Source organism: Eulemur rufifrons, chromosome 7 (genome assembly GCF_041146395.1).
Source record: "Eulemur rufifrons isolate Redbay chromosome 7, OSU_ERuf_1, whole genome shotgun sequence".
Classification (NCBI taxonomy): Eukaryota; Metazoa; Chordata; class Mammalia; order Primates; family Lemuridae; genus Eulemur; species Eulemur rufifrons.
Genome location: NC_090989.1, coordinates 81,080,170 through 81,105,436, shown reverse-complemented (window position 1 = coordinate 81,105,436; position 25,267 = coordinate 81,080,170). Strand labels below are relative to the sequence as shown.

At 37.1% G+C, this 25,267-nt stretch overlaps 1 long non-coding RNA gene across 1 annotated transcript in view; it reads left to right on the top strand.

Moving 5' to 3' along the window:
• The window catches only part of LOC138386459 (uncharacterized), a 121,067-nt gene extending 109,606 nt beyond the window's left edge, over positions 1–11,461 (top strand). The window contains exon 5 of the long non-coding RNA XR_011233883.1: positions 8,854–11,461. This is a non-coding gene — a long non-coding RNA (uncharacterized lncRNA). The remainder of the gene's footprint in view (positions 1–8,853) is intronic.
• Positions 11,462–25,267: the final 13,806 nt, after the last annotated feature.

Genomic DNA, 25,267 nt, shown 5'->3' with positions numbered 1-25,267 from the left:
TTTCCCAATTTCAAGCTTCACTTGCACATCCCAAGTTTGTGTGTTAATGACGCTATTACCATCTGGCTCGCCCTACTTTCCAAAAGATATAAATCTCCCAGCTCCATTGCCCGCATTATCATTTAAGTGCCACCATAGCCAGAAGAAAAAGATGCTTTCAAGACTCCAGATTCTCTTGCACTGACTACCTCTGGCATGGCTCTTCTACTATATTTATAGACTATACATTGAGGGTGGAAGTGCTCCTTGAGAGACCTGATTTCCCAAGAGCTGTTCCTCCAAGCCAAAGAAGACATGCTACTGGGTGGAAGAAAGGCATCGAATGAATTTACCCTTAAAACATTTTTGTTTTGTTTGTAGCAGGCAGAATAGTTGAATAGTATGTGCCAACATACTTGTGCCTTCCTCTCTCTCTCTTAGGTTTGTAAAAGTTTCAGTGCAACTCCCAGACATTCAAGATGTGCCACTCTTCAACCCTATTTTGAGCGGGAGAATAGATTTGTCTCTCTATAGGAGTGGGGGCAGGGGTGAAGGGAGATAAAAAGAGCCCTGTGAAGCAACTTTCGGGAGCTGGGCGTCCCTTCTAAACCCTCACTTTTAATAGTGCCTGCATAGATGTGTAGATGTTGTATGATTTACACACTTCTAGCTGTAGATCTAGATCCACCTCTCTCTTTCGATTCTTTCCTGGGCAAAGTAATCGGTGATTTGCGTGTTTTGAGCACAAAAGCTGAGAAAATACAACAAAAGGAGTTGGGCTGGCTTGTGCATGGCTCCACAATGACTCCATTTATCTGGCCAGGTCCTAGTGAATAGAGCAGAGCAGAGTCTGCCTCTAAATGCGTGGGCTTTTGGTTCAGGCCTTTTGCTGACTTGAACAGCTAATTTCCCTTTGCGGGCTTCTGAACTGTTTGTGCTCCTGGTCCATCGTATCTGGATGCACCTCTCTCCTTGTGATCCCTGCTCTTCTTCCCAGCGTTATCTTCACAGAGGTGAGTTTCACTAAGATAGTCCAACCTAACAGGTTGGAAAAAGAATTGGAAACGTGAACTTCCCAGAATCCTAAGAGAAGCTCTTAAAAGCAACAGCATTTGAGCAGTCCCCCGCCCCCGACACCCACTTAAAAAATCTTGCCAAAGAAAGCATCTTTGAGGAAAAATACATTCTGAAGGATAAAAACATCACTTATTATATATTTCTAATACTTTACATGAACTGAGCACAGGTGTCCCCAAGAGTGATTAATTTATAGCACACTGGTATAGCTGTTTGCATGCAAAAGCCACATTTTTCTTTCTAGTTCACTTTCCTGCTTTTTACCCCCAAACTCAAAAAAAGATCTTGTTTAGGAATTTGTATCCATACTTTTTCCTTTTGAGAACATTATCAAATTGATATGAACAAATTGCAGAGGATATACCATTTAAGTAAGATGCACTTTTAATCACTGATCATTAAAATGGTTATGTTAAATATACTCAATTACATGCATGACTTAACTCTAACAGTACTTTCTATTCTCCCAGCTGCTCACGTATTCCTTAACGATAGTCTGTGGTAGAAACTTGATTATGCTGAATCCATACATTTCGATGGATTTCATCAGCCTAATTAATGCCTCAGTGTGGTCCTGGTGTCTGAATGAACTCTTTACTATCTTTGAGGTTAAAGGCAGTATTGGAATGTAGAAGGTTTTTCTTTCTTAGTTACTCACAGGGTATTTAGGGATTCCTCTGAGCAAGGCAGGTAGCAGTTGTTAAACAGACAAACTATGTAAAACAAAAAAAACCCATCCAAATGGTAGAAAATAAGGCTAATTCTTCATCCTTACTTCCACATCCGTACTTTTGGATTCCATAAACAATCTCCAAATATTTAGTAAAGTGGAAATTACCCCCTCTCTGTTATATCTTTAAACTGCATTGAAAAGAAAAAATTGAAAATAGATTTACAACTGATAGCTAAATACATTTTGTTTTACTTATCAAGACTGTCCCTGCTCCTTCCCTTCCTCCTTTTCTTGTAACTTTTAGTCTACTTGCCCCTCCGTTTCAACTTTCACAAGGAAGCACTCACAGAAGCCAGTATTCATGAGGAATTCAAGTCATCCCACAAGCAGGTGACTACATTCTGTCTTTTCAGGTGTAAATTAACATCTGAATCCATCTCAACCTTACTGACCCCTACCACCATCATTCCTGTTCAGCAGAGTTGCAGCTGATCTGCACCTCAACCACTGGCAGGGCAGACAGAAGTCAAATTTCCCGAACTCCACCCCCTAATAGAAAGACCAAAAAGTATTTGTATTGCTTATGAAAGAAGTCCTGATATTTGTCCATGTCTAATGAGACACCTGTGGAAGAATACCTTTTAAGACACATTTCCTTAGTGGGCAAGGAAAGAAGCAAACAGAAAGGAGGAAGATAAAAGAGATGGGGGTTATCCTGATTCTTTACAAAATGTTCCAACTCTGACTTTGAGTCTAGGAGGACAACCTGTTCCCCCACCAGACCTTCCCTCATGCAGGAGACCCACTGGTACTGACCCAGACGTTAGTTTCAGTGCGGCGACATCATACGTCAACACTGAACTGGAAGGATTTCAGATATATAACCAAATTACCATCTTGGAACTTTGTGCTTGTTATGCTAATATAATGACTTCTGTAGTAAGGATGTGTTTTGGGGCTTGGAAATTAATTTTTTAAATAATGGTTTGTGTAATGACAAACATTAGATAGAAGAGACAAATATTCCAGGATTTATAGCACAATACTCCTGGCAACACCCTGGGCCATATAAACAGATAAATGGAGATCCAGATATATTTTTAAAACTAATCTGAGAATAAGCTCAGGGACCTAAGTAGCAAGGCAGATGCTGGCACTAGACCCTTGCAAGGGTTAAGATAGATGCTCTTGCAACCCTCACCTTTTCTCTTAGACCTAGTGGAGCAGTAGCATAGTGCATTGCTCAGTCCTTTGGGATAGGTGCCTAGGGAAAGAAAAAAAGAGAGTATTTCATAAATAGTACTGCAAACACGTAGTTAGCTTCCAGTCACGGTTTCTACACTGTTAAGGTTGGATTGCAGAGGGTAAAGAAGAGAAATATGTCCTGTGTTGGGGGTGAGAGGAAGTGTTCAAGTATATAGAGAAATGAACAACTTATATTAAAGCCATATACACCAGAGTTGTCCAGTACATCTCTTATATTCAGTGTATCATGTCTCTGTACTATGTGATTAAGAATTCAGGCAAATTCTCAAATTTACAATATTTTTAAAATTTTTTGAAATTTCAAAATATTAAGGGATACACAGATATCTTATATAATGCTTAAGTCAGGGCTTTTGGTGTGCCCATCACCAAAATAGTGTTCATTGTACCCAAATAGGTTCAAATTTGCGGTGTTGACCTTATGTGATTTAGATCTTGGGAATCAAAGACAAGATAGCTTAATAGAGCATATATAAAAAAATAATAAGATAAAACAGAACTCTTCAGTGTTAAAGCTGGGATGGGATTCAGTCATTTGCTGTAAAGGTAAACAAGGCAAATTCATGCACTGATCAACTATCCAAGAAGAGAACTCTTTTCATCAGTTATCTGTCCTTGCTGGACATCAGAGCTGTTACTCCCAGCCTGGTTATTGTGTTCCTAATTCTGCCCCCAACACACAAACACATGCACCTCCATGAGTGACAGTTGCTTTGGAAATAAGTAACTTGGTTCCTGGATGGGCTTGGGTCTCTTCTGCATGACACAGGTTCCAAATGTCAACTTGCAACTATGGAGAAGCCCGTGAACTATAGTAATGGATAAACTCTACTATACTAACAGTCCTGTTTGGGGCTAGAGCAAAGTTGTCAAGAAAGAGCCTGACTGGGTTGGGAGCTTTTAAGATACTGTGAAATGAGGCTGATTTGAAATGTTGGCTTTTCATAACAGCTCAAGTTGTCCCGTTTTCTTCCAGAGTTGAATAGGGGCAAAATATCTAGTTTGATGCAGTGGTTCCCTGATGACAAGTGAACTAATTAGAGGTGGTGTTTCTTAGTTCAGCCCAAAAATCTTAGTAATGGTAGATGTGGGAAATGCAGACTCCAACAGCCTTAGTTTTAGAAAAGACAAGTTTTGCACATCCATGCTTTGAAGTTAGAAACTGAATTTTTGTCACCTACGTTGCTACTGTCTGCTTTCCTCCTGTATACAGGGGTCCACGTAGGCAAAGAGTAACTGTAATATTGAATACATTGACTCTCTGACACAGCAAACTCATGAATCAGAGAATATTTTTACCTTTGGTGTATAAATGATTCACAATATGCCAAGGTCATGAATCTTCTTAGCGAGATTCTTCTGAGATAAATTAAGATGTTTATTATATAATCTAATCTGCCAAGTGGGGTAAATTTCAAGATAAATCCACCCAGTAACATTTTTTAAAAAATGTCTTCGGTGAAACAAGTTGTTAAGAATGGCAGAGTAGTATACCATAGATAAGTGGAGATACCGATATGGATACATCTTCCTCTTGCTCCCATGTGATAACGGCAGCATTTGTGTGTGGCAGATTGTAGAGACAAGGCTGAGAGTACAAGAAACGGTGACATAGAGGCAGAGAAATGGCTTGCTGTCATTTTATGGGTTCATATTATTTATGATCAGATGTCATTCAGTTACCTTTGAGCTAAAGGATTAATATACTGCAGAAATCCTGATCATGTTCGTGGGATGATCTGAAGCTTCAAAGGACAGGTTTTGAAATTACTGGGCATTTAGTTTCAGATTTCAACTCTGAAATCCAAGCCAGCATTTTTCATTAGTTTGGAGGAGAAAACACCTAATTTGAAATTCTGTCATAAACCCTATGACAGCAAACAAACTTAGGGGAGCTTAGAAACAGCTTTGAATCCCAGATACAATAGACTGGCTCTTACACTACTTGTTTATGGAAGAAAAAAAAAAAAGGCAATACCTGGTCTCTAACCAGGAGAAAGGCTCATTGGAAGTATCTTAGTCATTCTCAGCAGGTCAGTCCTCAGCGGTTCTTAGAGACCACGATAGTTAAAGCCTTCTGGGTAGTTCTGGTTTCATGTCATCCAAACAGTATATTTTCAAACTCAGAAATGCCAGATTGTGTTATTTCTGTGGCAAAGGGTTGCTTAGGATCTGTGACAGCTGAGTTTTTCCTATTGATGATATGACAATGCAGTTCATTTATAGAGTTCATAGAAATGAGAAAAGCCTCCAGTTTAACAAGAAGACCTTCAATTCAGGTGCTGTGTTGTATTTAAATGCAGAAATCAAAATTCAAGTTGGAGAAAGTAGAAGAGTGAATTAAATTTTGAACCCAAACTTTTGTAGCTAAATCAATTTCCTAGGAGGGTTGTGATTGGTAATTCAAAGCCTTGTGATTGGGTAACTGGATTTGTAAACCATGCAAGAAATTGTATCTTGCATAATAAATGCATAATAAGATCAATGTATGTGTTTAAAATTGCTCCTAAATTTAAAACACAGAGTAAGTCTAAAAGGGGAAAGACAAATCAAAGGGCACTCTTGTGACTCTGTGTGTGTGTGTGTGTGTGTGTGTGTTAATGGACAGTGGGGGGTGATTATAGAAGTGCTAATGTGCACACACCTTGAGAGACCTTTTTCAGATTTATCTTAAGTTCTTAAATGATTTAACAGGCATGCATTCTTCAAATGCATCCACAGGTAAAAATACTATTTTTATCCTGAGTGTTAATTCCTAATAATTTTCTGTCACAGGATACAGACAGTCATATAGAAGTAACTAGATGTGCAACACATTCCAGGAGCCCAGGATTTCAAATAAAAGAAAATCTAGGTGACATGACTGTAAATCAAGGGTGCTTGAGACCAGAGACATGCACCCAGAAGGGTTAATTGGAGGAGAGGGAAGAGAGAAGCTCCTCCGTGCAGTTTGTGTAAGCGAGGGGGGAGAAAGGGAGCAAGAACTAGAGCAGGCAGGCTGGCGGGCGCCCTGCAGTCCCCACGCTAAACGCATTCCCTTGTAGGGGGCACTGCTGGAAGACTGCAGCCTAGGCTGTGGCCTGTACCCTAACCACCCAGTGGGCAGCCCTTCTTGCATCTGCTCATTTATTGCCTGAAAGCCATCCAGCATGTCGAAGGCATGATTATCGACAATTTGTCAGCCTGAATTTGTTGCTGGCAATAACTTTTTGTGAAGTTTCATTCTCAGGCATTGGGTTTTAGGATTAGGAAACTAACTGGTGGTGGGAGAGCATTCTCCTGTGGCTTGCTCCTCATTTAGACATGGTCCAGGCAAGCAGAAGAAGGAAAAGGAGCATTAATCTGACTGCAGTCACTCCAGTGTGGATCCAGAGGAGAAACTGGTTCCTTCTACCCGGCTGTGCTCTCCCTGATGGGTGATTATGTAAGAAGTAGGGGTCCTCAATATTCTGCCCACCTCCCCCCACATCCCTCATCCTTCGCAAAAGTTTATGTTCTCAGACTCACAATTCACTTGCGCAACCTGGGATGGAGACCCTGAAGTCATACATTTTTCATTTTGTTTTGTTTGCTTTTTTTTTCTGTTTGCAGATGTGGATGACTCTCAAATGTCCAGGACCAGGGCCCTCTAAGTTGAAACCTTTCTGTCCCTTCTCTTCCCTTCCTCTTGTTGAACTGGAGGTATGGTGGCCAAGAAGCAGGCCTGTCCTTGGGGCAGGGCCACTGGGGCAGCTGCTCTGGAGCAGCTGTGGTGCCTCACCCCTCTTTTCTGACCATGATTAAAATTCAATTTCAACGTTTCTGTCTTTAACAATGTCCCAAGGGACCTCTGAAGGATGCCAAAAGGGTGGGCCTCTTTTCAAGTGGCAGTGTTTTGGCAGCAGGCAGCCACTGGTCAAGTGGCCCCAGGCTGTGCCCTCCTAATCTCTGTCCTGTGGCCAGTGCCTAGAATGGAGTGCCGAGGGAACAGTGCTGGGAAAGTCTGAAGCCGCCACGCAGCGGGCAAGGCTCCTCCTGTGTCGGCATTGCCCCTGAAGCACAGCCGTGCTGAGGGGGAGCTGGAGTACAAACACAAGGGTGGAGTTCTCGTTCTTTAATCTCAATTCCTCACTCTCTTCTTTCTGCTCAGCCCACTGACTTCTCATCCTTGATTCTAAAATGAAAAATATTTGTATGTCTGAAAGTCTCCTTCTACCAGGAAGCTTCCCTTAACACCTCTTTCTCCTTTGGGTGGAGTAGTCTGCTACCAGGCCAAGGAAAGACAACAAAAGTGTTTTGAGAAACGGAAAAATACACGCACATGTACAACCCAGGTAGCTGGACCTCAGCATCAGCCTTGCCTAAGTGTTGCCAAGCAAATGCTCTGCACACCCAACCTCAAAGTAGTTTTTCATTTTCTACTCCAAAAATTTAACATGTAATTAGCACCAAAAAATGCCTCCCTGCACTAATACCCACTTGAATCTATGGAAAGGATATAGCATTTCTTTGAAATTCTAGATGGGAGTTAAGGACTACCTGACCACTATTGCTTTCACCTCTTAATCACATATAACGATCTTTCTAAACACAGGCCTCGTTCCCTATAAAGCTATTGATTGGTACCTCAGCATACCTAGTATTTTTCCTTCTCCCTTCAATTCTTAGCCCTCTTTTCTCCTTTGGGGCCTCAAGACAAATTTTCAGAATTAAATCATGATCTTTTCCCAATTGCCATGACAAGTCAGAAGGGGGAACTTTGAGACAGCACTGGAAATATACTACATAGAGTAAATGTTACAGCTGAATGCAGTTGATAAGTGACAGTTTAGGGTGTCAGCAATTAATCGTACTTTTTTCTACAGGCTTCTTTTTACTTCATTTTTAGGACCCACTGATCCTTATAGATATAAGGTAAACGTGAAGTGAATTAGGGAAATGTTAAAGAAAGACCAGATTAAGCCCTCTCTGGACTGACAGACATCCTGTCTTATGTAGTTCATTGTTATGCGGACAGACTTTCATACCACTGGCAGCAAAGACAGACTAACACCAAGAGACCTGCTTCTCATTATTTAATTACAAACCTGGCAGAGTGTTGACTCTGTACTTACTAATAGAAAATCAACTGGTGCTTGTTAGCCACAGCAAATCAATAAAAATAATTAGCTGGAGAAATAATATTCATATGCTTTTTACCATAAGACATAAATTTCTGACGAGTTTGAAGCCTTCTATAACACAAATTATTTTATTGTTTCACTACATAATTTTGTGGAATTTCTGCTTGTGTGATACCTAAAGTTGCTTTCTGGAAGTGTAACTTAAATGAGTTTTACAGTCATTTTATATCATGGCACTAGAATGATCTGTCTCTAAGGCTTTGAATGTGTCTACTGGTCTGGGCTTCTAATATTCTCTACCCTAGCGAAGGAAGAGGCCACATATTGTAGTGGAGAAAATACTAGGCTAGAAATGCCAAGCAGAATCTAGGTTCTAGTTGAGGCATCTAATTAATGGTATGCAGGTAAGGCAGTTCATACTCTTTGGCTTCAGATTTTGCATATGTAACATATCTCTTAGGTCCCTCTCAGTCCTCAAATTCTGTGGTTTTGTAACATATTTGTGAATTTTCAACCTAAGGGGAGATGCACGTCCATGAATTACTGAATAAAATGCCTATTTATTTCGTAGTCCTTTTAGTAAAAGTTTATACAAAAGACTGAAAAATTATTTTGATCTTTTTGGGGGAGAGATCCTAAATTTGACTAGAGGAAGCCAAGCTAAGAGACTTGCCTTTGTTTTCTTTTGTACAAATGAACCTTATTGTACAAATGAACCAAATTGCCTTATACTTTAACTTTTTTTTTTCTTTTCAGATCCAACTTAGAAATAAAGTTTCATTCAAGATAAGACTCGTGATTTAGGAGATTCTGACCTGGCTTGCCTCATTCTAAGACTTCTGTCATCTGTTTTCAAAACCCAAGGAGAACCTCATTTTCTGTTTAGGGATAGTTCCTCATGCTTTGCCAGCCATTGGGTCTTTAAGGAAGCTTTCCAAAAGTTCCCAGCTGGGAAGGACAGTCATCACAGACAATGAGCTGGCATCATAGTTTGAGTGACTCACTAACCTGGTTGCCCACGTCAAAATGTCAAGAACCACAGTATCTAACTGAAAGACCTATGTTTTAACACAGTGCAATTGGATCACATGCCAAGATCATCTCAAACTATGTCTTGACCTTCCCTTTCAGGGTCTATTTTGAGTACAAGAGGAGAAAGGAAATGATGCCTGAATTATATTTTGTTTTTTAAAAATTAAGATTAACAAATACTTGGTTTTAATGCCCATTCTATTCTAGGAACTTAGTGGTCAAAATAGGTCACAGGAAGACAAACAGATTAGTTAAAACATTCTTCTGAACTTTTTGTATTCATTTTTGAAGTGTCAGTTACTAAATTTGTGTAATTTATCATTTTTCTCTTGGCTTAGAGTCAAGATGAAAAATGATATTTAGATCAAAGACATTGTCTTGTTATATAGCCACTGCTTTTTATTAATAAAATGCAAATCCACCCTCCCCTCACAAATGCTTGATCATTTTTGCATGCACACACACGCACACACACAACATATACACACCCAACACCCATATGGTAGAGGAGGTCCTTTAAAACTTCTAGGACCTGGATTATGTAAGGAGTAGATGAGAAAATTAGAGGAGGTTGAAAGTTGTAACAACAATGAAAGTCAATGATTTAATTTTACAAAAAGTCATTGTATAGAAGTCAAGTATTTTTAAAAGCAAACATTATTATGATTAAAGAATATTATCCTTCTAAATTATTATGATTTTCATCTCATTTCAAGCCACACATAGGAACCATTTTAAAGTATTTTGTATTACAATCTGTCACAAAAAAATCAACTAATAGAGTTTTATAACGTGCATAGGTTTGCCCCATGGGGAATTAAATTTTAATCTCTAAGTATTCCTATTGTTGTAGGACTTTAAGACAAGATAGCATTTGATATTAACATGGGAGGATATTCTATGGCTTTTTTAGCTTTAATGTTCATTGTTCTAAAATAAAGTACACATTGCATTTTTTTCTTCCCAATGTACTATTGTTATGTTACATATTTTACAGTACTTTTAGGTTACTGTTTTTAATGTATACATTATTTTTATTGTCATTTGGTGAAACATAAAATATGTGCTAATAATAGCCCCTTGCTTTTCTCCTAATTTTATTATTTCATGTCAAGCAAAACTGGATGCTTCTCTCAGGGAAAAAGAATCTCGAGCATATTTTTGAAGCAAAAATGATTATTTACAGTATTTACCCCTAATAGACTAGCATTTATAATGGATCTTATTTCAAAACTGATTATTCTCAATGAAAGTCAGAGAGATATGAGAATTTACAAGTAAATTGCATTGTTTAAAAAGTATTTTGATGCATTGTTCATATTGCTGCCAGCTATTGGCCAAAAAAGAAAGAAAGAAAAAAGAAAAAAAAGTATTATCTGCTCCAAATGTCATATTTTACAGTTTGAAAGACCTTGCAGATTCTATTTTTTTGGAAAGCAGTGGAAATTAATATCAAAAGTATAGACAATTTAGGACCATAGCCACCTCCCCCATTTTTTTTTTCTTTTTCTTTTTTTTTTTTTTTACTTTAACCATGATAGGCATCTCTCTGCAAGGTAGGTTTTAACATATTTTTTTCCTAATTTTTTTCCCTCCATTCAGTAAGAAGGATAAGCTTTTAGAGTACCCAGTCACCGTGGTAACTGCCAAAAAAATTCTCCTGAAGTTTGAAGAGGTCAGCTAGCAGGGTCAACAACTCTGGCCTCTCTCTGAGCTCGGTCTAGCATGCCCCAGCCTGCGGTTGGAGTGTCAGGCCAGATCTGACCCTGGGAGGTGGACCATTCTGGCTCTGATATAAATTTTTTGAGTCAGTTCATGGCCTGGACTCTCCAGGTGGCCTTCAAAATCGATTTTGACCCCCTGACCCTGTCTCACGGAGGCATAGCATCCACCCTAAGTAAGGATTTAGCCAGGAATGACAGCTTTCCACTGAGTGTTATTGGGGACAGTATAAACAGTTTAGAAAGCAAGTAAGGAGGTGTGAGTGCTAGAAATCATTAAAAGCACATTACAAAACAATTTTTTAAAATCTTTGTTTAAAAAAGTTAAAAATGTGTATCTGTTACAGAATTCCTGTAATTTCTAGGGTTTGTAATCAAAGTTTTGAATATAAATAAGTCACACATCTTTATTCTTTCTAATACTTTGTTACAAATATTCAAATAAGATAGGCATACTTGAGACAAAATAAGTACAGCAGGAATGTAATATGTACAGAAAAAGAAAGCTAGTTATTAAAATTCATTAATAGGTAAAGAGTTTCTAGTATTTTAAATACTTAAATTTTCTGTGTGTGTTTTGAAATGTTTAAAATGGAAAAATTAGGAACGTTAAAAAAAAAACCAACAGTCTGGAATAAAGATAAACTTTTTGCACTCCAAGTATTTTATTAGTTTGTAAAACAAATAGCCAATACACTCATCTGGGTATAAATGAGAGAAAAAATGTAAATTTGGAAAGTTGCATTTTATATAGCTACAGGGAAAAAATAAAAAGTGAATTTATAGTGTCTGAATAATTTCATGTATTTTCGACAGTTTAAAATATCAAAAGCTTGGAAAATAAAAATGATGTATATAAATCATCAGTGATTCTTTCTTTTTTTTTTTTTTCAGAACGCCACCCTGAAAGTTTTATTTTCCCTAGGAAAGTAGAATTCTCTTTGAGAGTTATATAGCCTGTGAGCTCAGTATGTAAATGTGGTCATCAAGAAGACAGAACTGCCAAGAGGGAAGATTATGAATGTTTCCCTTTCTTAAAACTCTTCATAGCATTCCTTCTTCCAGTGGTACTTCACTCAAAATTTCCCCCTTTTTCCCAGCTCTGTTGAAAACAGCTCCAAAAGCAACACTGCAGTGGCTAAACCAATTGTACTGTGAAGTTGTTGGTATGCCATTTCATCTGAATTCTTTGTAAAAATTAGATTTTAAGTAGGAGTGAATATCCTTTTGGGAGTGGGGATAGGGAGGGTGGAAGAAGAGGGGGAGAAGACTGAGCAGTTTATGTACATATATACTCTTTGTGTTTGAAGGCCTCTGTGTCTTGGCTTCTCACTATGTTAAATCCCTATTATAAAACTTATCTTCATAAAGCCTATTATAGTATTCTGAGAACAAATTGGACCATGAATAACTTAGTTGGAAGTGTAGATTATTTTCTACTCAGGGGAAGTTAGAGATGACAACAGCTTAACTAAAAGAATAGTGATTAATCTTAAATAGATGGATTTCAAAGTTTCACTCTTGATAAAGAGTACCTTTGATATTTCCCCTCTTCAGACTCACGTTCCCACTCTCTTTGTATTAAGAATTGTCCTAGTGATTACACTGTCCCCCTAATACAGCATGGCTCTAACTGTAGATCATTTTTTTCCCCCAGGTTGTTAATCTGTTAAAGAGGTGACCAGAAAGATGCTCTACTTCCTATTGGTTAAATGTATGGTTCCAAAGTGGTACCTATGCTTAGACACAAAATTCAATGACAGGAATGATATCTTGCATAAATCATAGTTTCTCAGATAAAATTATTTAAAATTTTTAAATTTGTTTTATGCTCTACAGTTTACGAAGTACTTTTCAATTCATAATTTTGTGTTAGAGGTGAGATTTCCCTTCTGTTTTTTACAGACTGATGTCTTTTAACATCTTAGCAAATGTGGATAAATAAAATTGCATACGGTTACTTTTGTTTCTCTTTGGTTTTAACCTTCCATGTTAAAAAAAAAAAAGTTTGCAAAATACTCTAGGAATAATAAATAAACGGTTTAGTCCACTCAATATTAATGTAACCTATCTAAACATACTGAAATCAAAAAATACAAAAGGATGACACCATTTGATTCTTGTTAGGTTTTTAATTATATTGCTTTAAATGTGTAATATAGCAGTGTGGATGTTAATATGGGAATTCTTGTTTTTTTATTTCTTAATTAAATTTGTCATTTTAAATATACTTAAATTAAGGTTTCTGCCCTGAATTTTGCTGACAGCCAGAAAAATCCAGTCAAGCTTTTTAACGTTAGACAAAATGAAAAAATGTACAGAAGAAGAAAAGCAACTATTCTAGTTAGATGTTGCATTCATAAGACTGTATCAATAATGACATATTATCACCTTTTTTGTACTAAAGTTTTTCTGTAAAAACATGACATTAGACTGAGAATTGTTCAGTTCACGTGGAGCTAGATGTCCAAGCCTCCATATCCAAACTCCCACTGTCGCCTCCCTGATCTGCAACTTAGGAAATGCAAAAATAAGGACTTTCATATTAATAAATGTGTTTGTTTAGATGCTCTTTGAGATTTTTAAGTTTCTTATTATATTGCCAATCTCATTCATTTTGCTCATGTGTGTCTTTAACAGCTGTCACTGTTCAAAACAGGTTTCTTCCCTCCCTCCCCTCTTCCTTCCTTCCTTCTCTCTCTTACCCTTCTTTTTTTCTTTCTTCTTCTTTGCCTCTCTCCCTCCTCCTCCCATTCCTTCCTTCCTTTTTCCCCTCATTTTCTCCCTTCTTCTTTCCCATGTTACTCATCAGTTTTTAGGTGTTTTCGTTTTAAAATGTAGGGCAGCTTGAGTTAAGGGGCTTATCTAATGTAATATATTATGCAAAACTGATATGCTGCACAACAAAATGCTCACTTCAGTTTAGACTTATATCAAGTCAGGGAACCCTCAAGACTTCTCTCATAGCTAAAATCTAATCCTGAAGGATCAACTTTTTTTTTTTTTTTTTGACACAGAGTCTCCCTCTGTTGCCCGGGCTAGAGTGCCATGGCATCAGCCTAGCTCACAGCAACCTCAAATTCCCGGGCTCCAGCAATCCTTCTGCCTCAGCCTCCCAAGTAGCTGGGACTACAGGCATACGCCACCATGCCTGGCTAATTTTTTTTCTATATATTTTGAGCTGTCCATATCATTTCTTTCTATTTTTAGTAGAGATAGGGTCTTGCTCTTGCTCAGTCTGGTCTCGAACTCCTGACCTCCAGTGATCCTCCCGCCTCAGCCTCCCAGAGTGCTAGGATTACAGGCGTGAGCCACCGCACCCAGCCTAGGATCAACCTTTAATGTCGCAGATTCTGGCAATTTCCTTTTTGTTATCTTTATAGTTTTTTTAAGTCATGCAAACTATTGGTTAGTTTTTATGTTAGCTTCACATGATGCAAAAAAAAAAAAATTTTTAGGAATCTGAGAAAAAATTTGTCAAATTGCTACATATAATTTGTATATAAGTACATAAAAGTGCCATGCTAGCTGGCATTGGAAAGCTTGAATAAAGATCAGAGATTTCTTACTTTTCTTTTGTCACCCTTATCTAACATACTGTGGTATCAAAAATATATTCTCTCTCTCTCCTCTCTCTCCCCCTCCTCTCTCTCCTCTCTCTTTTCTCTTTTCTCTCCTCTCCCTTGAGGCTATCAATCTGGACAGACGAATAAAATTTTGTCATAATAGGATTTATTGAAAATGGTAAGAATTTTCCCTAATGAAGTTTTTAAGCCAGTCAATAAGGTATAATAATGTTCTGTATTCTTCTGAAAGGAACAATGTATACCCTTGTCATCCATGGCTATTTAGAAAATTACAATGCATAGTGAAAAATTTAGTCAACTAGTTGGGTATTGTTCTCTATTAAACCAGATTTTTCTCTATTTTATGATATTATGACTGTATATAGTATGTCCGAGTGCTGATAAATACAATTTGTGATTATGGGACTTAATTTACTAGAAAAACCTAGAGTTGTGCTGTTTATTTTGAGTATCATTGGGTGTCTACTATTCATTGAATAAGCACAATTGACTACCTTCTATAATATGTATGAGGCATTCCTCCCTGCCATCACGGAATGGTGTGCTAGGTTTTGGGAGGAAGCAGGGATTGGAATTGAAAAATACAGAAAAGCTCAAGATTTGGTCCCAGCTCTCCAAGAAAGAGAAATTGGTATGTATATAAGTGTCTTTTCATAATAAGCTATAGTAAAGTTATGAACAAGCAGTTATGAAACTATGTAGCAGCCTAAAGAGACTTGTTGGAGAAAGTCGAGCTTGAATAATGCCTAGGACTGTGATAGACAGCTATGGGTCCATATTCTAGGTAGAGGGGAAAGGCAGAGAGGTGAGTTTGTGCAGAGTGTCCTACACAAAATTATTTAATGGATTTAAAATAATGTTTCTAGAATAACACAAAATGAGGATGAATATTTTCTATTTTAATATAGATCATTCTATAGACTTATTCATTCAGGAAATACTATCATCACAAGTGCCATGAAAAGATTTTACTAGTAATAAAAATGTTTCTTTTAAAGAAAGTTAAAATTCAATGAGGAGAAGTAAGTGTTAGAAATAAATCTAATATTTTATTTCTAGATCTTGGTGCCCTGTGTGCCTCCATATCCTTCTCTGGATATCTAGTCTCATATTTATAAAATAACATTTGCAAGAAGCTTAACATTTTAAACATATTAAAATGAAGACTCTTACGGAAAAGCAATCATTCTTTTTCAAATATGTTTCATGAATCACTTATGTGCCATATGCTCTCAGAGTTCCCTTAAAGAGTTACAAATAAATGCTTCATCTTAAAAATGTACTTTCCCCCCATACATGCCAAGAATATGAGAATGAATCTTCAGTCTAAGGGAAGAAAAAAATCATTTTTTTAAACTCTGCCATTCATTCAGAAGCCCTACATTCATGCTTATGCAAGTGGATGAAGTTTAGAAATACATTTAAATATGTTTAAAAGCCCACAGAAATATCTTGCAATCAGGCAATATCAGCCAATTGTTCAAGGAATCTCAGAATCTTTGATAAAAAGATACTAAAAGGCAAAGAAGCAGGAAATAAAGATACACTAAATACATTCTAGCAACATGAGAATCATCCTGTAATAATCAAAATAGTAAACTAGTACAAATGTTTTTGGTGATGTAAAGCAGAAGAACCCAGGAAAAAGATGTTTATTATAAATGTCAGTCTTCCTAATATGAAATCGTAAGTCAAGTGAAAACTAAACCCTAAGCCTAAAGCTTGGAAATCCAGGCCCAAAAAATACTTTACTGGGGGAAATGGATTGAAATGTATTGAACATCAAATTAGAATGAAATTTGAGGCAAATAATGTGGATAGACCCAAGAGTTTGGGAGAGTAAAAGAAACACTAATTTTTATCTGTGGCTTGTTAATCAAGTTGAGAAAAGCACTGGCTAATTGTTCAGAATCATTTATTTAATTTCAATTTAACTTTGCTCTGCTACACAGCCTCAAACTATAGCTCTGCTCTAACCAGTCTTTCACTTACAGGCTTCTTTCGCTCAGTAAACAAAACTTTTGAGCATTCATAGGGGGCAAGGTGCTATGTAGAGTCCATTCAAAGAAAAGGTGTTACAATTAAAAGGAAAAGGTGTTATACCTCCTGCCTTCAAAAATAGGAACAATATGCATATTTGAGGCTCCACCCAAAGTAAATTATTGACATTGCCTGCAGTACCCACTTAAGGACCACTTGCTTGTAAAGCTTTTCCTTCATAATTACTACCGCTGTATATCAGATATCCCCAGTACTATAATTCTAAACTTGACTATGGCACTTCAAACAATACAAAAATTTATACAAGCAGAAGTGAATGTAGTATGTAAAATAGAAAGTGAAAGTGTCCTTTGTCACTTCCCCAGAAGTGTGTATCCTTCCAGATCTCAGATAGAAAGATGGAAGTATGAATGGAAGTATGGACGGAAAGAAATAGGTAAATAGGTAGATAGATAGTTAAGAGCAGAGACTCTGAATGTAGACAGTCAAGTTTTGGGTCCCAGCTCTATTACATATATATATATACACACACACACATATATGTATGTGTGTGTATATATATATATATGAATGAAACCTTAGTTTTCTCATCTGTAAAAGTGGGATGACAACAGTACAGGTTAAGCACACCTAATCTGAAAATCCAAAATCTGAAATGCTCCAAAACCCCTTTTTTTTTTTTTTTTTTTGAGACAGGATCTCACTCTGTCACCCTGGCTGGAGTGCAGTGACATCATCATAGCTCACTGAAACCTCAAACTTCTAGGCACAAGCGATCCTCCTGCCTTAGCCTCCCAAGTAGCTGGGACTACAGGCGCATACCACCACGCCCGGCTAATTTTTCTGTTTTTTTTAGAGACAGGGTCTGGCTCTTGCTCAGACTGTTCTCAAACTCCTGACCTCAAGCAATTCTCCCACCTTGATCTCCTAAAGTGCTAGGATTACAGGCGTGAGCCACTATACTCAGCCTCTACAACTTTTTGAGTGCCAACATGACACAAGTGGAAAATTCCATACCTGACCTCATATGACAGGCTGAGGTCAAAACACAGTGAAAACTATGTTTCATGCACAAAATTATTAAATATATATATTTTTTTACTTTCAGACTATGTGTATATGAAACATAAATAAATATCATGTTTAGACTTGGGTCCTATCCCCAAGATATCTCATTATATAAGTGCAAATATTCCAAAATCCAAAAAAGTCCCAAATCCAACACATTTCTGATCCCGAGCATTTTGAATATGGGTTACTCAACCTGTACTATCTCATTGGGTTATTGTAAGGGTTAAGTGGGTTTGCATGTGATCTACTTAGAGCAGTGCTTGGCACACTAAGTAAGCATTATATTCATATATGGGTTAAACTACTCTTATTATTATGAATATACATTTATACTGAAATATTTTTTAGGCAAATGAGATTTTTTTACTCTATTTTCTCACTTCACAATATCTCAGGGAGAACATACTAATAATATAGATAGATCTATTTTACTCTTTGTATCTGCTGCATAGCATCCCACAGTATGGTTGGATGAGAATTTATTTAACTGTTCACCTGCTGATGGGTATTTAGGTAGTTTCCAGGTGTTTCCAATTGAAAGCAACTACTAATATCTTATCTTTGAATATAAAATAAGACTACAGAAGGGAATATTATATATCCATATTTTATAAATGATCAAAATGAGGCTCAGAGAAGTTTAGTAAATGCCTCAGTTCATATAGCTAGTCAGTAACAGATTTCAGAAGAGAACTGGTTTAACAGAGTTCCACACTGTCTCACCTCAAATTTTCCCATTTGCTGTAAAATAGCTTCACAAATACAGGGGTCCTTACGTCACAATAAGACATTCCTCTGCTTTCTGAAATAAGTACCAGGCAACTACAAGTTAAAGTGCTGCCAAAGGGGGCATAAGTAAAGAGATACGAAGGAACATAATAAAAGATGCCATGTAGTAAGTCTGGCAATGTTTTAAATGCTAAAGATAATTTAAAATTAAGATACTAATCTTAAATGGTTTGAAATGAGGATAAATAAAGCATGCTGATATGGGAGAGAGGTAGAGAGAATGATTTGCAGTCTTGACTATTCTGGGGAGAATGTTACATGAAAACTGCCATGTTTGACTTCTAGTCTTCATGGTAATATACTCCGATTAACTCTAACTAGGCTCTATTAAGACAGAAATCTGTACCCTATACCCAGACTCTATAATTCTATCCCAAACTCTATTAAATAATATTAAAGACCGAGCATAGTGACTCACACCTGTAAACTCAGTGCTTTGGGAGGCCGTGGTGGGAGGATTGCTTGGGCCCAGGAGTTTGAGACCAGACTGGGAAACGTAGTGAGACCCTGTCTCTACAAAATAATTAAATAAATAACTTAGCCAGGTGTGGTGGTGCACACCTGTAGTCCCAGTTACTCAGGAGGCTGAAGCAGAAGGATGGCTCGAGCCCAGGAATTCGAGGTTATAGTGAGCCATGATCAGGCCACTGCACCCCAGCCTGGCTGACAGAAAGAGATCCTGTCTCTAAAAAGAATTAAAAAATAATAATATTAAGATATTCAAACCTTCATAAATACGAATGCATATAAAAGCCAATTATATTGACTTTAAGTTATTGTGCTTTTAGAACACATAGTCCATTTATATAATGATATCGCCTCAGCTAAGTGCAGTCTTTTCTCTGATCAATGATTACTGAAGAATGACTTCAAAATACATAGGGCTCATTGTGTGAATACCCTTTTAATAATTTACGTTTTTAAGTCCAGCAGTATTTGAAGTCCAAAAACAGAGGAAACCATTTTTTAATTTAATTTAATTTTATATATTTTTTTATTTCTTTGCCATGATAGACTCTAGCTTGTAGGAAACCATTTTTTTTAAAAAATAATTAACGCTTAAATATTTTTTATGTTGCTGGTCTTGCTAAACTCCCATCACTGGGAAAACATAATAAAAAGATTAGGTTGAACTCCAGAATTTTATTTTCTGCTAGGTCATTCAATGGCTTTAAGACTGAGGTAAATGACTTCTCCAAGTTAAAATTTCCTTTTATACAAAGCAGGATTGTGTGTTTGCTTTGTTGGGAAATAAGGTGAATTTGTTTTGTTGATGTTTATCTGAAATTTTGAAAAAACCTAGAAGATGCAAATTGTAATACTTTACTACAGTGAGAGAAATGCTAAAATTTAGAAATGTGAAGGATATATTGTAACTTTAAAGCAGAGGATGGAAAAAAATGAAGCACCATGCCTTTTACTAGAGATATTTCTTAGATACCACTAAGTTGTGTTTTATCAGTTTGTTGTTTACCTTCTCCTTCTGTTTCTGAGTTATGATAATATGTAAGAAGTTTACAAAAATACTTATCAAAATCAGTTGGACACAATGCAACAATTTAACTCCTAATGACAGCCACCTCTAACTACGAATGACATATAATAAATTGTGTTTGAACTAGATTTTCAGCAGCAGATCCTTATTCTGCCACCCAGACAGCCCTATAAAGTTGCACTGTGGCCTTAATCCCACTTGGATGTGTGCCCCACTGCCTCTACTTTCCATCATTCTGGTGCTTTAGTCTTCTTGAATAAGTGAACAATCTTTGTTTCTGTACCTTATTAGGCCAAAGACCATAACAGCTAGTGATGGCATCAGCAAGCCCTGCGGGCAGGATTCTCTGCAGACCCAGCCAACCTCCAACAAACCCCTTTTTATACTCCTGTTTCTAGGAAGAATTATGATGGCGGTGCCCTGCTGTTGATCAGTCAAATCTGTGGTAGGCCCAGAGATAAGTCCTGTAAGTGTGGTGTACTGTAAAACAGCGGCTCCCATTCATTAGTAGCTTGTGTGTAATAAACCACCAAAGGGGGGGCGGTGGGGAGGCAGCTGCAGTGTGCAAGAACAAACAACGCATCTCATTCTTGGGAGCCAAAACTTTGTAATTTGCTACTGGGCAGCCTGCTGTCTCTGACATTCTTTCTGATAACATAGTAGTGCCCTATCTATTTTCACTGTTTGACCACTAACCCAAGAAATCCTATTTTGTAATATTTATATATATTATAACAGAATGTTATTAAGGAAGAGGTGAAAAATACTATCAAACAGCTGATTCTGGCAACCAAAATTGCTGGGTTCAAGGGACATTTTCCTTTACCAACTGATAGTCTTTAAAAAGTTTATCTTAGCCATTGTTTTCTAGCACTGGTTTTATGAGGATGACACTTCAAAAGATACTTGCTAAAATATACACAGTGGGAATATTCCCTAGAAATGAATTGTGTCTCTTTGGTAATATATTTTTCAGACATAAAAATGTTCATAGAATAGAAAGGTATTTAGGGGATGCTTGCCTTTTTAAAATGAAAAGCAGTCTATTAAAGTGTAAACTAAATTTTATTTTTTGGATATTCAGCATCTAGGCAACACTACTTTGCAACAGTACTGCAAATTACTTACCTGCATAAACCAAAATGTGGGAAGTAATTTAATCGTAAAAAGAAGACAATATACCTGTTGAGGGAGGGAGGGACAAAAAAAAACTTCTCAATAGGCCCTTTTAATTCAGGATGGGTTAACCCAATAAAAAGAAAACACACTTGAATTTGCTCACGACTACTTAATGAAAAGCTGAAAAATGCTGCAGTTTCTGTAACAAACTCCTCCTTTTTACATCCAAAGCAGGTGCATGGAATTGTGATATCAACACTGTACTTGCTCCTCATCAGCCCCCCACTGCTCTCCCAAACGGGAGTGGAATACTGTACATTCTAGGCATTTTTTTTTTCTTTACCACTCTGAACTCAGGGTCAGAAGAATGGCCATGGCAGAGTGGAAGGCATGCCAGTTGTTTTGGAATTCTTGCAGGTGTTTAAAAAGCAAAGGATTCTTTTCAGAGCCACATCTGCATTTGTCCTATGCCATTTGTGCTAAAGCCTGTGGTGTTTTTGTTTGTTGGTTTGACAGATTGACATGTAATGGCCAGGACTGTTGGGCGGCTGCTCCCAACAAAGTCATTCTGATAGCTGGAGTTCTCTAGAAATCAACTGCCCTGAATTACCCATGATTTTTCTCTGCCCTTGGAAGGAAAATGTGTTGTTCTAATGTTCTCCTGGCTTTTTGTCTGCTTTCATGATTTTTTTTTTTTTTTGGTTACATCGTTTTAAGCTCTAAGTTAAGATGAAATAAAGACCTTGACAGGATAATAACATCTAAAAAAAAAAAAGTTTTCAAAACCAGTCTTTAAAATTTACTTAGAAATAGTTAAAGAGATTTGTAGCATTTAAATAAATACCGGGATATCGCAAAATATTTAAAATTAAGAGAAAATATCTGTGTTAGTGATGAATAAAGGAACTTAGAGGTACAAACTGCAAATTTTAAACTTTTTTAACATTTTTAAAAAGTAAGATAAATTCCCATTTTAAGTTAATTTTAAAACCTTTTTTCTTTTTCTTATCAGTTAATATTTATGAATATATGTGTATATATAAGCATGCATATTATCAACCATGTTACCACAAAGCCAAGTAAATATATGTGAAGGCAAACTTTAGTATAGTATCTTTTGCTGTAAAGTTAAATCAGAATCCTTATTAACATTCTCTGTATGTAAGTAGTGTCTCATGGAATTAAAAGTTCAAAGCTCACGCTACAAGTATTAACTTTATTGCTGACGTAAGTTTCTGAATTTTATTAATACTGTACTGTAATTTCTATACTCTTAATATTGAAGTGATAAAGCCTTCGCCCTGTTGCCCTATCAGGAAAACATAAAATAACAAGGAATACCAAGTGTCAAGTAAATGCAAAATGTCATAGACATGTTCATAATTTCATTTTACGTTTCCTCTACTGACCTAAACATTTCTTGAGCAGACATCTTCCCTTACCTACATAATACCACTTTATTGGAAAGAACCTTTCCTTCCTACAAAGCATCTCAATTTCGTGTCTTTTTTGTTAGTATACTTTCAGGTGCACAGGTCTATCTGTGTAAGAAAGTTTCCATGGAGCCCTGTACTGGAGAAAGAGAAAAGGCAAAACAAAACAAAACTCATTTCAGGTCTGGTTGTAGTCAGATTCAGAACTGGCTGAATGAACCTAGAAATAGCACATTGCTGTGGTTTGGGTGAGAAATTACAAAAAAATAAAAGTCACTTTTTAAACTGTAAAATAGAAAAATGGCAGTTTTTTTCTCCCTGATTTTGAAGAATTATGTTCTGATCTGTTAACAATTTTAATAATATTAATCTTTTTAACTTTCTAAAATAAGGATTCCTTTCCTATTACCTTAGTAGGGACTTGGGCTAAAGGAAGAAGGAAATAAATATACTCAAGTCGTCACTGTTTGTAGTTACGTTGCCAGATTTTGCAAATAAAAAACAAGATAACCATTTGAATTTCACAAAAATGACAATTTTTTAGTATAATAGTACATGGGACATATACTGAAAGATATTTTTCATCTGAAATTCGAATTTAACTGGGTGGCCTGTTTCTTTATCTGGCAACCGTATTTTTAGCAGAATTTGAATAATAACAAACTTATGATCAGAAGCCTATGGTTTGAAGAGCTTAAATTTTTAAATTAAGGGCCAGGCGTGGTGGCTCACGCCTGTAATCCTAGCACTCTGGGAGGCCGAGGTGGGCGGATCGTTTGAGCTCAGGAGTTCGAGACCAGCCTGAGCAAGAGCGAGACCCCATCTCTACTAAAAATAGAAAGAAATTATATGGACAGCTAAAAATATATATAGAAAAAATTAGCCGGGCATGGTGGTGCATGCCTGTAGTCCCAGCTACTCGGGAGGCTGAGGCAGGAGGATCCCTTGAGCTCAGGAGTTTGAGGTTGCTGTGAGCTAGGCTGACGCCACGGCACTCACTCTAGCCTGGGCAACAAAGTGAGACTCTGTCTCAAAAAAAAAAAAAAAAATATAAAAAAAAAAAAAAGAAAAAAAAAAAATTTTTAAATTAGGTTTTATTTTCATGGCATTCATAAAAGATTTCATTAAGAATTTCTATTTAGAGTAATGGGATTAATGATAACAACTATTATGTTTGAGTACCTGCTCAAATATTCCCAGATGCTTTCCATTTATTATCTTATTTAATCCTCACAGTAACTTGAGGAGGCAGATGATGTTATTCCCATTTTACAGATGAGAAAACTTGAGATCAAGAAACATTAGGCAACGTTTATTGAGTTAGAGAACTAACAAGTGGAGGAACTAGAATTGGAAACTAGCTCAGTCAGATCTCAGAGTTGGAGCTTTTCTCTCTTAGCTACAGTAGCCTGAAAGTTCATTAAAATCACAAATGTTTATAATCACCTGATTAGAACTCATATTAAACAACATTATAATGCTACTTATCTTTTTGTGTGTACCTGTCCTCTTTTTCTTGTTAGTCTCCGTGGTAATGTCGGTGTCTCATATTTCTTAGTATCTGCCCTTACGTGCATGCAGTCACATTATTTAAGATAATCAGAAGTTTGTCTTTTGATTGACCCACGTGTGTTTTCATTCTTGTTTAAAAATTAAAGCATATTGGTACACAATCTCTGACTGTATTTCCCCATTGTATATTTTGTTTTCTTGCACTTCCAAAGTTTTACTTACTTTATAAACCATTCAGAAACCTCAAACATCACTGTTTCCCTTGCCAAAAACACCAAAATAGAAACAAAGCTTGCTCAATGCTTTACCCTTCCTGGCCTCAGATAGGTCACAGCCATAAAGTACTGGTTTCAGCCCCTGGTTTACCTTTGCCTGTGGAGCCCTGTATGATGTAAATGCTATTATACAATGATGCCCCTCCTCCAGTCCCTCTCATCGTTCTTTGATATTACTTAGGAGGTGATTACATAGCTTCATTTATTTCTTTGAATACATAGGTTTCATGGTCATTAAAATAATCACAGACTCATCAGTTCTCCCCATGCTTAAATAAGATCAATACAAACCAGAACAAGAGCCTTCTTCATCCTCTATTCCCCAAGATTTCTCCTTTCCTTCCCCTTTCTTTCACTCTCCCTCTCTAATCTCTTCCCTTCTTTCCGCCCTCAAACCCAGCGTATAGAAGAATACAATAATTTTTTAAATACCGTAGTTCTTTCTGTAGTGAATCATAACATTTATTCAGCTGTTATCCAAGACACAGTGAAGTGTTGCCTTATGCATACTGTCAGAGGCAGCTGTAGCAATTTTAGAGTTTGCTACAGAAAAAAGCCTGCTGGTCCTGCCTTACAAGCCAGTTCAGCAATGAAATGGTTAATAGGATGAGTAAAGGCTATTTTTAAGTCTGGCTCCCCTCTCTGACATACTCTTGAAAATTCACCCTATACCGCAGAAATCCTAAATTGCAGTGCCCTGCACCCCACTGAAACTCTTCAGTCTGCTGTAAGTAAGCCTCAGCATGGGCAAGATTGGGGGTGAACAGCTGGAGGAGGGGCTCAAGCCCTGGGTCTTTGTAATGGAGGGGCGAAACACTGAGATCCTGCAGAGAAAGAACACAGAAACCCTCAAGGCACAGAGAAATAGACCCAGACAAAAGCCCCGTTACATGGTTGCAAATCACCCCACTGCTGTTATTTTATTTACTGTGGTCTGCAGGAGGATTGTTTTCTCTTTGCAAAATTTTTAAGCTTCATGGGCTTTTCTCCTCTACAACAGCGGTCACTTATACCACAGTGCCACATAGAGACAGTCTTCACCTTCAGCTTTCTTAAGGAAGGGGGTGGGGGGGTGCGGAATCTTGCCTAGTCAGGATGCAATAGATGTAGAATGAAGTAGATGAATTTCCAGTCT